Raw genomic sequence first — 13717 nt, forward strand, 5'->3', positions numbered from 1 at the left:
GTTGTCGGGTGTTGTTTTAATGGCTTCTTATACTTATAAATTAGGATCCATAAATTGCCCTAAACATACTGTATTTTTCCAACACTATATTGTTCAATAGTAGCAAACTTTACCTGAAACAGTCTCACATTTACTAAAAAATATTACAGATATTAAAACAAAACAATATATACCCATATTGTTTCTGTCATTGAAACTTTCAGGCCCTGGCACTTTGCTCTTATTATAATACTATATATTTTTAGCTCAAGATTATGATGTACATGAGAGGAGTTCATATTAAATCTTTAAATCGTCTTATGACAAAACTGTGTTTTGTTTATCTTTCTTCTTCATATTTTGAGATTAAATTTAAATTTTAGCTAAAGAACTGTTACTATCTTAGTTTTCATGAATAAGGCCTACAGTACATACATCTTGAATTAACACACCCACATCGATTATTGTTGTTTTTCTACTTACAACTATGATTTTGCAAAAATGAAGTTCTATAACATTTTGTATTATTTTTTTAGGATTACCTATATTGTTTCCAGGGGTGTATTGCTTTATACCACAGTTTTCATATAAATGTTGACAAATAACAAAGAAACTCTCATGAAAACTTGTATTAGTGGATATACCTCTACCAGGTTTATATCACTCATACATATCTAATAATAATGTCTTGTGTATAGCGCTTAACCAAAATAACATTTTCTCTAAAGCGCTACGTCCACAAGGCTCGAAACAAGGTGGAAATTACGGTTTTCAGCAATTGTTTGAAGATGGCAATTGAATTGGCATATTTTATTTATTGTGGAAGAGTATTCCATAAGGATGGAGCTGTACAAGAGAATGACCGGTCAGCAAAATTGAATATCTACGTGTTCTTGGTTTGGAATAGTCGAGGCGAAGATTTGGATGAATGACAAGATTTTGGCTAATGTTCTGGAAGGAGACGAGCGATGAATGATATTACGGTGATTGTTTATGAATGGCTTTGTAGGTGAGCGTAAGGATCTTGAACTCTATGCATTGTTTAACCGGCAGCCAATGTAATGAAACAAGATCTGAGCTGATTGGATCATATTTGCGTTTTTTTAGAATGAGTCGAGCACCAGTACGCTGAATGCTCTGAAGTTGATTAAGCAGATTTATATTAATTCCTGATAATAAGCTATTGCAATACCCATTATGGAACTGACAAGGGTGGGGATAGTGATTTTTGTCAATTCATCAGTAAGCATTTTTCGGACACAGCTTATTATAAAGAGTTGAAAGTTGGTTTTCTTTACAATGTTGGCAACTTGGGCAGACATAGTCATACTGCTGTCAAACATGACATGATGATTTTTTACAGGGTTTGTTGATACAATAACATGGCCAGCAACATTTATGGAGTGTAGGTTGATTTTCGCTAACTGGGATCGGAAACCAAATACGATTACTTCTGTTTTTAACTTCTGAGTTCAATTTAAGAAAGTTTGATGACATCATCTCTGAATTTAAATTCTGATCAAACATTCTTCTAGGTTTGATTTTGCTGGACGAACAGCATGCATCGATGTAGGGCAGATAGAGGTATAAATCTGAGTGTCATCTGCGTAAGAATGCATGTCCAAACCATATTCGTGGATCAGAGAACCGAGTGGAAATGTGTAAATCATAAATAGAAGTGGTCCGAGTACAGATCCTTGTGGCACTCCACTTGAGTGGATAGCAAACAGAGAACATGTCCTTGATACAGACCCGTTGCATTCGGTCACATAGGTAGGATATTAACAATGAGAGTGTTGTACCTGTAAGTTGAAGTCTATGATATCAAACGCAAATCAAGAGGATTTAACACAGTAACCATTTTGTATTTTTTGAGTTTTGAACTATATAAGTTTAAACTTTTTCTAGGCTAAGGAAGCTGTTGTTTTATCAAGCTAGAGAGGCTGATAAGCTCATCTTGTCACCTACCAAAGACTGTTTATTACCATCAATAACAGCCTAGCTTGTATTTTTAGTCAAGCCATTGTTTCAACCAAGGAAGTCCTTTGTTTCAGAGAAGTTTACTAATAGCATTGGAATGTAGGTTCTTTGTTCTCAGCTGATTCAACATGCTGCAGTTAATGAACAGTTCGTTTCTCTTTGTTGTTTTGGCTTCAGCATTATGTGTTATACGTATTAAAACAACGTATAAAACAACAATTGATGATGAATTCACACCCATTATGAATCGCCTGATAAAAGAAAACTGGACATCTCCTACTTTTATAAATCCTGACAACTTATCAATTAAATCTCCAATATGCCAACTACTAGCACTTTCCAAGAAAACCACCATACTTAGTCGATTAAAGAAGCAAAATCTGATCAAACTGAGTATATCCTTATTATGATTGCTGGTGATGTTGCATCAAATCCTGGACCTGTTAACCAACAAGCACAAGATGAGTTCAATTTAAACTGTTTAAAAAACCGAGGTTTACATTTTGTACACCTCAATATTCGTTCGCTACTTCCAAAAATTTCAGAACTCCGTTTACTAGCTCAACAAACCAAAGCGGCAGTATCTGAAACTTGGTTAGACAACAGTGTAACAGATGCTGAAGTAGAGATTCAAGGTTATACAATCACAAGGAAAGACAGAAATCGAAATAGAGGAGGAGTGTGCATCTACATAAGAAATGATGTATCGTTCAATACAAAACCTGAAATGACTATTGACAGTCTAGAATCAATTTGGATTGATATATTCCTACCCAAGTCGAAACCTATTGCTGTTGGATGTTTTTATCGCCCTCCCACTTGTAAAGCATTTCTTGAAAACTTAGAGTCATCCTTCTTAAACTTAAGATCTGATTGTGAATTGTATCTTTTAGGTGATTTTAATATTAATTTTAATAGTCAAGATGAACCACTATTGAAAAGGTATAAAGATGTATTTTAGTTTTTTTAATTGTACTAAAATTATAGACATCCCTACTAGAATAACCGATACTACAGCTACTACTCTTGATCATATAATTACCAATTCAAAAGAAAAAATATTACAATTGGTACTTTAAATGTTGGTCTAAGTGATCACTTGATCACATTTGGTACCCGTAAAATATGGAGATGTCAAATTAACAGACATAATACAATACTGTACGTATTCGTAGCATGAGACATTAAAATAAGGAGTCTTTGCTTAACAAACTTGCTAATGTTAATTGGGAGACAACTTTATCATGTAACGAAGTAAATGAGGCTTGGTTTAGGTTTAAAACTGTATTTTTAGGTGTCATTGACGAAATAGCTCTGGTGAAAGAAGTTAGAATTAAATGTAGAACTGAACCTCGGATGAATGATAATATCCTTCTGGATATTCGTCAAAGAGACAACACCTACTTTTATTTAAGAAATACCATTGTAAAGACATGTACTCTAAATATTGTAAATTAAGAAATAAGATACAAAGAGATGTTAAGAAAGCTAAGTCAGAATATTTCAAAACTAAGATTGAGGAAAACAAGGGTAATCCCAAAAAACTTTGGCAAACCCTAAAATCTCAAAATACAATTGTACTTAATAATAATGGTCATCCATGCACTGAACCATTTTCTGTAGCTAATCTCTTCAACAAATTTTTCACTAATGTTGCTTCTTTGTTAACTGATAAATTACCACATTGTAATAATATATTTGGTGTTAATACTACACACTTCAAACAATACTATAAGAACAAAGGGATCAAGAAGAACAGTTTCGTTTTACAAACTATATCTAATGATTTTGTACTTGACCAACTAAATTCTTTAAATCCTAGCAAAAGTACAGGACTTGATAACATTCCTGCTAGATTTCTTAAGGATGGAGCTAATATTATTGTTCAGCCAATAACACATCTATATATAAATTATGGTTAATTCTGACATAGGCGAGCACAATACCTTATCTATCTCAGATGTACCGCGAAACGTAGATTTGATAACATTAGTTTTCACATCGACACTATTGTTCCACTTTTGTCTTTTACAACGACAAAATTTAGCATTATCTATCGAAATTTGTGGATACCACAGGGTTATTTTCACACACTCGCGCTGTTGTTAGCGTTGCCAGCGATAAAATTTAAATTATGCCGTATCCTGTCTCAAATAATGCCAGATTGGGAAAAATAATGCCAGATCCCCAAAATGTGGCCCTAAACAGCGCCACCAACGGTTGTATGTCTAATAAACGTTTGTAAAACCCCAACTGACACAAAATAGGGCCTAAAATTGTATCCCTATGTCGTTCAAAATTTATATTTTTAGTTTTGTGAGTAATAACTAATAATTCTAAAAATATCTGGGGTGCGAAAATGTAATTAGTCTCCAGGACCTCAGCCCCACCATGGTTGATAAGAAAATTTGGAAAAATTCTGATGGCCGGAAATGCCACTTAATTAAAAAATATGAAATAAAAATATATTTATTAGTGTCTCCAGGATCTTAGCCCACCATAGTTCGAAAATGGCAATTATAATTGAAAATAGGAAATCAAAATATATATTAAGTGTCTCCAGGACCTCAGTCCCACCATGGATGGGGCTGAGATACGAAAATTTGGGAAAATAGAGCTGCTCGATGGCCGGAAATGGCACTTAATTTCAAATATGAAATAAAAATATAATGAAAAATAATAAATAATAAATAATAAAATAAAATGAAATATGGAAAACAAATTCTCTAGAAGTAATTCTTTTTAAAATTAGAGCTTCTAAGTTACCGGAAATTGCCATTTTAAGGGTTGGGTAGGGGTGCGGCCGCTTATAATTATGAACTGAAAAAACAAAACTCCTTTCATAATGTTTTCGTTCAATTGTCTCTACATTAGTGGGGATCCAATAACCTGCATGAACTCTGAAATAGAGTAACATAATTGGCCAATAGCTAGCCTTTTCGGATTTGTTGTACTGCCTATATCGCACACACGGTAATTTTTCGAGCAGCCTTCCTATCCGAAGAGTCGATTAAGTCCGAAACGAAAGGATGGAAGAACTATTGTACGGAAAACCCGAACAGATCTGTTTTGTACGATATGATATTGCATAAGGTGATAATATGTATTAAATTGCAAGATTTATAAACAAAATATTTTATTTTTGTTCTGTGATATATTATTTTTTTGGTTGTTCAAAAAACACAAAATTATGCCAGATTATGCTAAAAACGGCTAAATAATGCCGCGGCATTATGCCAGATGCTGTAGGCCTCCAAATAATGCCAAAAAGCATAATAATGACAGAAATGGCAACTATGGCTGTTGTTCAACTGGCTTCCGGGTCCGTCACTTCCGGCAAAATGGCCGTTGGTGGCGCCATTCAATATTAAATAAAAAAATATTTTAGTGGTTCAACGTATCATGAACTACTGAAATTAATTTGTTTTAGATATTCAACTAATCAATTATATTGATTAAAGGCATTTACTTTACGTGAACTACAATTTGTTTTAGTAATTTAACTTTTATTGAAGGCCTTTACTTTTATGTGAACTACAATGTGATTTTAGTGATTCAACTGAATCATGAACTACAATTTTTGTTTTAGATATTCAAATATCAAATAAAGGCCTTTACTTTACGTGAAATACAATTTGTTTTAGTAATTTAACTAATTATTTATGCTATTTATTAATCATTTTATCAAATTTAGGTGCGATTCAATGTTACTATAGGAGGCCATGCCTACCAGGGAAACACCTTTACAGTTTATCGATTATTTCTGTTGCTTGCTCTATTTATAATTATAAATGGTGTCTACTACAGTACGACCGAAATATAAGTAGGCTACAAAAGTTGTTATTTGATCATTTTGTTCCAAAATTAACAAGATGCTGTTGTCATGATATATTGTGATACAAATGTTAAAGCCCCACTCACTGTCACGCACGTTGATAAACTATGCTTTTGGTCTCTTGGTACGGTCACGTTAGAGACTGTTTCAGTGATTGATGACCCCTATTAACGGTTTCCTCCTGTGTGTAATGTCGGAGACTGGAATTATATAACTATTATTTGTTACTTTTATTGAGAATGATTCTATTCAATTTATTCATATTTTACACTTAAATAATTATTTTGATTGGAACTACTTTATTATTATAGAATGTTTGCCTTGGTGATTTTGTACGTATGCGCATTATTATTTAGATAGCGTCGTTGTTATAAGGTTGTGGGGAGAGCAATTACCTCGTGGGAGTTGAGATAAAGGCTCGAGGAGGATAAGCCGTGTTTAAGAAGAGTTTAAAGATTGTTAGTTTGTTAATTTTTTGCGAAGAAAACCACTTTAATTGTAAGTCTAGTATGCTATGCTTCCTCAAGTAGTTTATAGTGATTTTGATTATTAGCTTAAATTAATATTGTTGACGGTAATCGACATTTTAAATGAGAAGTGATGTAACGTAAATTAGGCCTAGTAGTAGTAGTGATTACCATGTGATGTCTGCATGGTCGTGTGAATTTGATTACCATATGTAACAATCAAAGACTTTGTATTGTATATAAATGAGCTAGAATAATGACAGTAACGGGTTCTATGGCCTTGTTTGCCATGATGTTATGTACTGTATACAGTACTCTTTTATGAAGTTGAAGTTATATTTCACCTTGTAGGTTGTTTAATCACTTTGATAAGTTGAGAACTGTCTAGAGTTGATCAGTTACCGATCGTTTACATTGAGTTTTTGGTTTCGTCGAGCGCCCTCTAGCATGTATTCTTATAATGTAAACAACAAAGATGGCGGCGCCCATGTACGATATCGGTAGCGTTAAGTTTCTGATTATGTTGTTGCATATAAGTACGGTAGTTATATTAGTAGTTGTAATTGATTATTTTAGATGGTTGGTGTTACTGACAATTGCTGACTGCAGTAAATCGAGCTGATTTGAGGGCAACTCGTTTTTAATTGTAACTATACTATTACTAAGCTGTGTTAGTGTTACAGGAGGGCATTGCAGGTATTGTGATTGTTTAATAACATTACTATTTTGAGGACTTGCTATGATATAATTTCCCGAGTTAAAGATGTGTTATTGGCTGAATGCTATAATGATGTAAACTGATGGAGATAGATAACTTTGAGAAGTTATTATTTGAGTTGTATTATTTATGATAAATTGAGGTCATGCGTAGGTATAAGTTGAAGAGTTTACCTTATATCATTGTAATGTTATTTTTCTCTGATTGGTATTACAGGGGTTTGTGTTTGTGTGTTTTAGTCTGTTTAATGATTCGATTTACGGTCCAGTTTTAATAAACGTCTTACAACGTAAATACAGAACAGAGTGCGAGGTTCATTCTTTTGTTCTTTGTGTGTGGCCCACGACATTTTGGTGGCAGCGGTGGGATATGACTGGATCTATAGACAGAACTGAATTCTAAGAGGAAGCGCGACGAGTGACAATCTGGTGCTGCAAGTTGGTGTGGTACAGAGACTGATTCAGCTTCAACAGAGAATACCAGACCCCTGAATGCTAGATGACATCAAGATTTTATTGATAGTTTTTTTTATTGATGCTTGATTTGATTTACATGCTTTTTGTATTGAGATTTTTTTATCACTGTATTTTTTAATTGCTTGTGCATAGTTTCTTCTCCCAACATAGTATAGCAATGGCAGAAGCAAACGAAATGATACTGGCGCTGACGGCTGCCTTACAAGGTCTGACAACTCAACGTGGACCGCCTCCAGTGAAGTTAAACAAATTCAAGGGTCTTCCGGTAGCTGCTGGAGATCCATCTTTGAAAGAGTGGTTGGACGACTTCAACAGTTACGCAGGGCATTATAACCTGACTGGCGAGGCTAAAGCTAATTCTCTCCTAGCTCATCTTGGTGGAGCAGCCAAAGAAGAGATTATGTGTCACGAGGACGCTATTAGGAAGAATTATGATCTTGCTGTTAGCAAGTTAGAGGTGCTTTTTGCCCCGGTGAGTACAGTTCAGTCACTTGGTAGAACGTATCATAGTAGGTGTCAGCTAGATGGAGAGTCTCTAGGTGACTACAGCAGAGTGTTAATGAGACTATACAAAAGGATGGTGAAGGCAGCTTCGAATGACAACGAGAGGACTGCTTTGGAGAGCTTGAAAGACAATTCGCTTAAAGAACGGTTTTCAAGTGGAGCGAGGGAACCATGGATGCAAAGAGAATTGCGACGCATTGAGATGGCTCACAAAGGGAAAAGCTTCCAGAAAATGAGAGAAGAAGCATTAGAATTCTTTCAACACCAAGAGACGGCAAAACGCAGAGTGCAGATACATGAGGTGGTAGGAGATCCAAACCGTGGAGAAATAGAGGCTCTGAAAGTCGAGTTGCAGGCTATGCGAGCTCGGTTAGATAGACAAGCGGCAAATGATCGAAGCGGATACGAGAAGACCAATAGGAAGCCCCTTACATGTTATAAGTGCTTAGAAACCGGCCATAGAAAAGAGAATTGTACAGGTTCGTTCAAGTGCCTACATTGCAAGCAAGAAGGCCATTTCCAGAAAGATTGCCCTGTTCTAGCAGCAGCAAGTGGAAATCCAGCAGAAGGAATTCCTGGAGTTCCGGTCAGCAGTGTCCATGGAGACGACTCGCAACAGGTTTCGGGATTAGTAGCTAACAGCCCGACAGCAAAAATATCTTTAGCCGGTGTTGAACTAGGCTGCGTAATCGATACTGGAGCGGAGACTTCGCTGATCCCTGTCGATGTGTACGATAGAATGATTAAGGCTAAAGCTGGAGGTAAAGTGCCTGAAGTTACTTACCTAAATATATATGGTGCAAATGGAGAGCCTGTTGAGATTCAAGGGTATGTTGAGTTGCCGATGAAGTACGGAACAGCAGAGTTGATGGGGAGTTTCTTGATCACCAAACGCTGTGCAGGTATGCGAGGAGAGCAATATCCAGTATTGTTGGGCTGCAACATCTTGCGGAAGTTGACTAAGCTGAGTGTTCCTCACCAAGATAGCTTTGCATGGAATTTTGTTCGAAGTTTGCTAAGTTCTTCTGAATCTGAACACCCTGAACCAGTGCAACAAGAAGTTCAAGTAGGACGGTTACAAGTAGCGGCTAAGGTGACACTTCCTGCTCATAGCATTCGCAGAGTAACTTGTCAAGTGCAGAATGTGACTGGTACTGTGTTGGTAAGCCCTATGGATTCTGAGAATTTGGTTAAAGTGGTAGAAGGATGCGATGCGGTTAAAGATGGTGTTGTTCCGAGTAATGATAGAAAACCCTGAAGATAGACAAATTAGTTTGCAGAAAGAACGTATAATCGGTATGGTGTCTTCAGTGAACAGCGAGGAAAGGGTAGATCTAGTGGAAGTAGCAGATGGACTGCAAGTGCATGTGGGAGAGGTGATGGTGTCTCAAGATCATAGAGTATCGGCTGTACCATCCACTCAAGCTAATATTATGGCGAGTGAGGGGGTAGCTCCAGGTCTCAATTTGGACCATTTAGAAGAAGAAATCAAAATTAAAGTCACCAATTGCATCAACAAATATCCCACGGTCTTTTCTACAGGAGTCTATGACGTAGGTAGATGCGATCTAATCCCACACTCTATCAAACTAACTACAGATAAATCGGTACAACAACCTTTCAGACGCATTCATCCGCAGAAAATCCCAGAGGTCAAAGCGATGTTAAATGAGATGGTTAAACAAGAGATTATTCGTCCATCCAAGAGTTCATATGCTAGCCCGATAGTGCTTGTTGCAAAGAAGGATGGGACGCTTCGTCTGTGTATAGATTACAGAAAGATTAATGCAGTTACTGTAAAAGATTCATTTCCGCTTCCAAGAATTGACGAAGTTCTAGATATACTGGGAGGAGCAAAGTACTTTTCAACGCTTGATCTGGCTCATGGTTATTATCAAGTTACCATGGACGATGTGTCTGTTGATAAGACGACTTTCCGTGTACCTTGGGGATTATACGAATTTTTGAGAATGCCACAAGGACTAAGTAACTCCGCCAATACGTTTCAGAGACTAATGGTTTTTATATTCGCAGACATGAATCTAAATGACCTCGTGTTATATCTTGATGATATATTGATATTTTCTGCTACATTAGAAGAACATATGGCTAGATTAGAGAAGGTGTGTTAACAAGGCTGTCAGAACATGGATTGAAACTTAAGGGAAAAAAATGTGATCTCCTGCGACAAGAGGTAGAGTATTTGGGACATGTGGTAAGCGATAGTGGTGTGAGGGTGTCCGAAGATAAAGTCAAGAGGATACGAGAGTGGCCAACACCAACATCTGGTAAAGAGGTTAGTTCATTCCTAGGACTTGCCTCTTACTACAGGCGATTTATTCATGGGTTCTCCCAGATAGCGGCACCATTGCATGCATTGGTAGGAAAGTCTAGGAGTAAAACAGACATTCAAGCGAGGAACTTCAAATGGTCTGATGTCGAAGAGAAGGCGTTTCAACAGTTAAAGGATATGGTGAGCTCTACACCCGTCTTGGCTTACCCATATTTTCAACAAGACTTTGTACTCGAGGTGGATGCGTCCTTCCAGGGTCTTGGAGCGTGCTTGATGCAATCAGACACCCAAGGTAAACTGCAAGCAGAGGACTTAGAGGTGCTGAAAGAAATTACAGTGACCTGTCGAGTTTTAAAGTCGAATTACTTGCCCTGAAGTGGGCGGTGACAGAAAAGTTTAGCTCGTATTTACTTGGCTGCAAGTGCACTGTATACACCGATCACAATCCACTTGTCCACCTGGAGACAGCAAGATTGGGAGCGACTGAACATCGCTGGGTTGCACAGCTGGCAACGTTCCACTTGGATATCAAGTATAAACCTGGTAAAGAGAATAAGTGTGCCGATGCGTTAAGCAGAACTGTTCCAGTTAGCGAGATGGTCAGCGGAATACTCGGAAGTTTACCCAAACCAGAGTTAGATGCTGTTGTAGTCGAAAGAGTTAGTGTGAGTCGTCCAGCTGTGTTTCCTTCCTATAGCGATCTACAACTCTACCAATTTCAGTGCGAGTCGCCCGAGCTTAGAGAGGTATTGAAAATGAAAGTTGAAGGATGGGAACCGGGCTGCGAGTTTGATAAGTCTATCAATGGGCTAGCAAGCTGGTTAAAGCAGTGGAACAACCTAAAGCTAATAGACGGAATCTTGTATAGAGTGGGTAGAGACGAGGTACACAGAGATGTCAATCAATATGCCGTTCCAGTTAGTATGAGGAGTACCATATTAGATATGTTACATGACCAATGGGGACATCAGGGGGTAACGAGAACACTCAAATTACTCTATGCGAGATGTTACTGGCCAGGCGCAAAGACTGCTGTAAAACAACATATCAAAAAGTGCTTTCGATGTACGGTAAGCAAGAGTCAAGTACCTGCTGTTTGCCCGCCGCTGCGACATCTGTTAGCCTTTAGACCGCTGGAATTGTTGGCTGTTGACTTTCTAAAGCTAGACAAGGGGAGAGGCGGGGTGGAAGATGTATTGGTAATGACAGATGCTTTCACCAAATTTGCCATAGCTGTTCCATGCCGGGATCAGACTGCAAGAAGCGTAGCCGTAGCCTTAAGAGATGGGTGGTTCTGCTATTATGGTGTGCCAGATCGCATACACTCTGATCAAGGCAAGAACTTTGAGAGTTCCTTAATTAAAGAACTATGCCTACTGTATGGAATCAACAAATCGCGTACTTCTGGATATCATCCAGCTGGCAATGGGCAGACCGAACGCTTTAATAAACTTTATGCGCTCTGATGAGGTCCATAAAACCTGCTGAAAAGAGAAGATGGCCTGACGTGATTTCGTATGTTGTATTCATGTACAATAGTACGCCGCATCGAGTAACTGGGGTAACACCGTACTTTTTGATGATGGGTCGTCACCCTAAACTTCCTATTGACCAATTTTTAAATTCTACAAATGCAGATTGGAATGAAGATTATGTTCGGACACAACAAGAATCTATGGAGCTTGCGCATGAAGTAGTGAAGCGCCGACTCGTTCTTGCAGCAGAGTCAGAAGAACGGAGACATAGAACGAGTAACTGTGACCCATTCCCTGTGGGTGCTCGAGTGCTGTTAAGACGAGATCATTTCGAAGGTAGACACAAGCTAGAAGATAAATTTGAGAACATGTCATACATAGTGATAAGTGTAAACGATGAAAAAGATGTATACGAAGTGAGACCTTTCTGTGGTGGCCTGAGTAAGAGGGTCAACCGTAGACGATTGATTGCTGATCCAAGGGAATGTGAAGAGGCGAAGTTGGTCGAGCCAGAGATCCCTAATGCTGTACCTGAAAATTCTTTAGATACAGTTTCGGAAGATTCATCAGAGGACTCATCGGAAGATGAAGATGATGTTTGGGCGCAGTTTGGAAACATCCAGATACCCCAACCTGTTCGTAGGTCGTCTCGACAAAGCAAGGGACAACATAGCAACGTGAACCATCTTCCGCAACCTGCCAGATCATAACTTTTTTTGTCTTTCGGGTCGAAAGGGAATCAGCGAGGAAGATGTCGGAGACTGGAATTATATAACTATTATTTGTTACTTTTATTGAGAATGATTCTATTCAATTTATTCATATTTTACACTTAAATAATTATTTTGATTGGAACTACTTTATTATTATAGAATGTTTGCCTTGGTGATTTTGTACGTATGCGCATTATTATTTAGATAGCGTCGTTGTTATAAGGTTGTGGGGAGAGCAATTACCTCGTGGGAGTTGAGATAAAGGCTCGAGGAGGATAAGCCGTGTTTAAGAAGAGTTTAAAGATTGTTAGTTTGTTAATTTTTTGCGAAGAAAACCACTTTAATTGTAAGTCTAGTATGCTATGCTTCCTCAAGTAGTTTATAGTGATTTTGATTATTAGCTTAAATTAATATTGTTGACGGTAATCGACATTTTAAATGAGAAGTGATGTAACGTAAATTAGGCCTAGTAGTAGTAGTGATTACCATGTGATGTCTGCATGGTCGTGTGAATTTGATTACCATATGTAACAATCAAAGACTTTGTATTGTATATAAATGAGCTAGAATAATGACAGTAACGGGTTCTATGGCCTTGTTTGCCATGATGTTATGTACTGTATACAGTACTCTTTTATGAAGTTGAAGTTATATTTCACCTTGTAGGTTGTTTAATCACTTTGATAAGTTGAGAACTGTCTAGAGTTGATCAGTTACCGATCGTTTACATTGAGTTTTTGGTTTCGTCGAGCGCCCTCTAGCATGTATTCTTATAATGTAAACAACAAAGATGGCGGCGCCCATGTACGATATCGGTAGCGTTAAGTTTCTGATTATGTTGTTGCATATAAGTACGGTAGTTATATTAGTAGTTGTAATTGATTATTTTAGATGGTTGGTGTTACTGACAATTGCTGACTGCAGTAAATCGAGCTGATTTGAGGGCAACTCGTTTTTAATTGTAACTATACTATTACTAAGCTGTGTTAGTGTTACAGGAGGGCATTGCAGGTATTGTGATTGTTTAATAACATTACTATTTTGAGGACTTGCTATGATATAATTTCCCGAGTTAAAGATGTGTTATTGGCTGAATGCTATAATGATGTAAACTGATGGAGATAGATAACTTTGAGAAGTTATTATTTGAGTTGTATTATTTATGATAAATTGAGGTCATGCGTAGGTATAAGTTGAAGAGTTTACCTTATATCATTGTAATGTTATTTTTCTCTGATTGGTATTACAGGGGTTTGTGTTTGTGTGTTTTAGTCTGT

Source organism: Antedon mediterranea, chromosome 4 (assembly GCF_964355755.1).
Source record: "Antedon mediterranea chromosome 4, ecAntMedi1.1, whole genome shotgun sequence".
NCBI classification, from domain to species: domain Eukaryota; kingdom Metazoa; phylum Echinodermata; class Crinoidea; order Comatulida; family Antedonidae; genus Antedon; species Antedon mediterranea.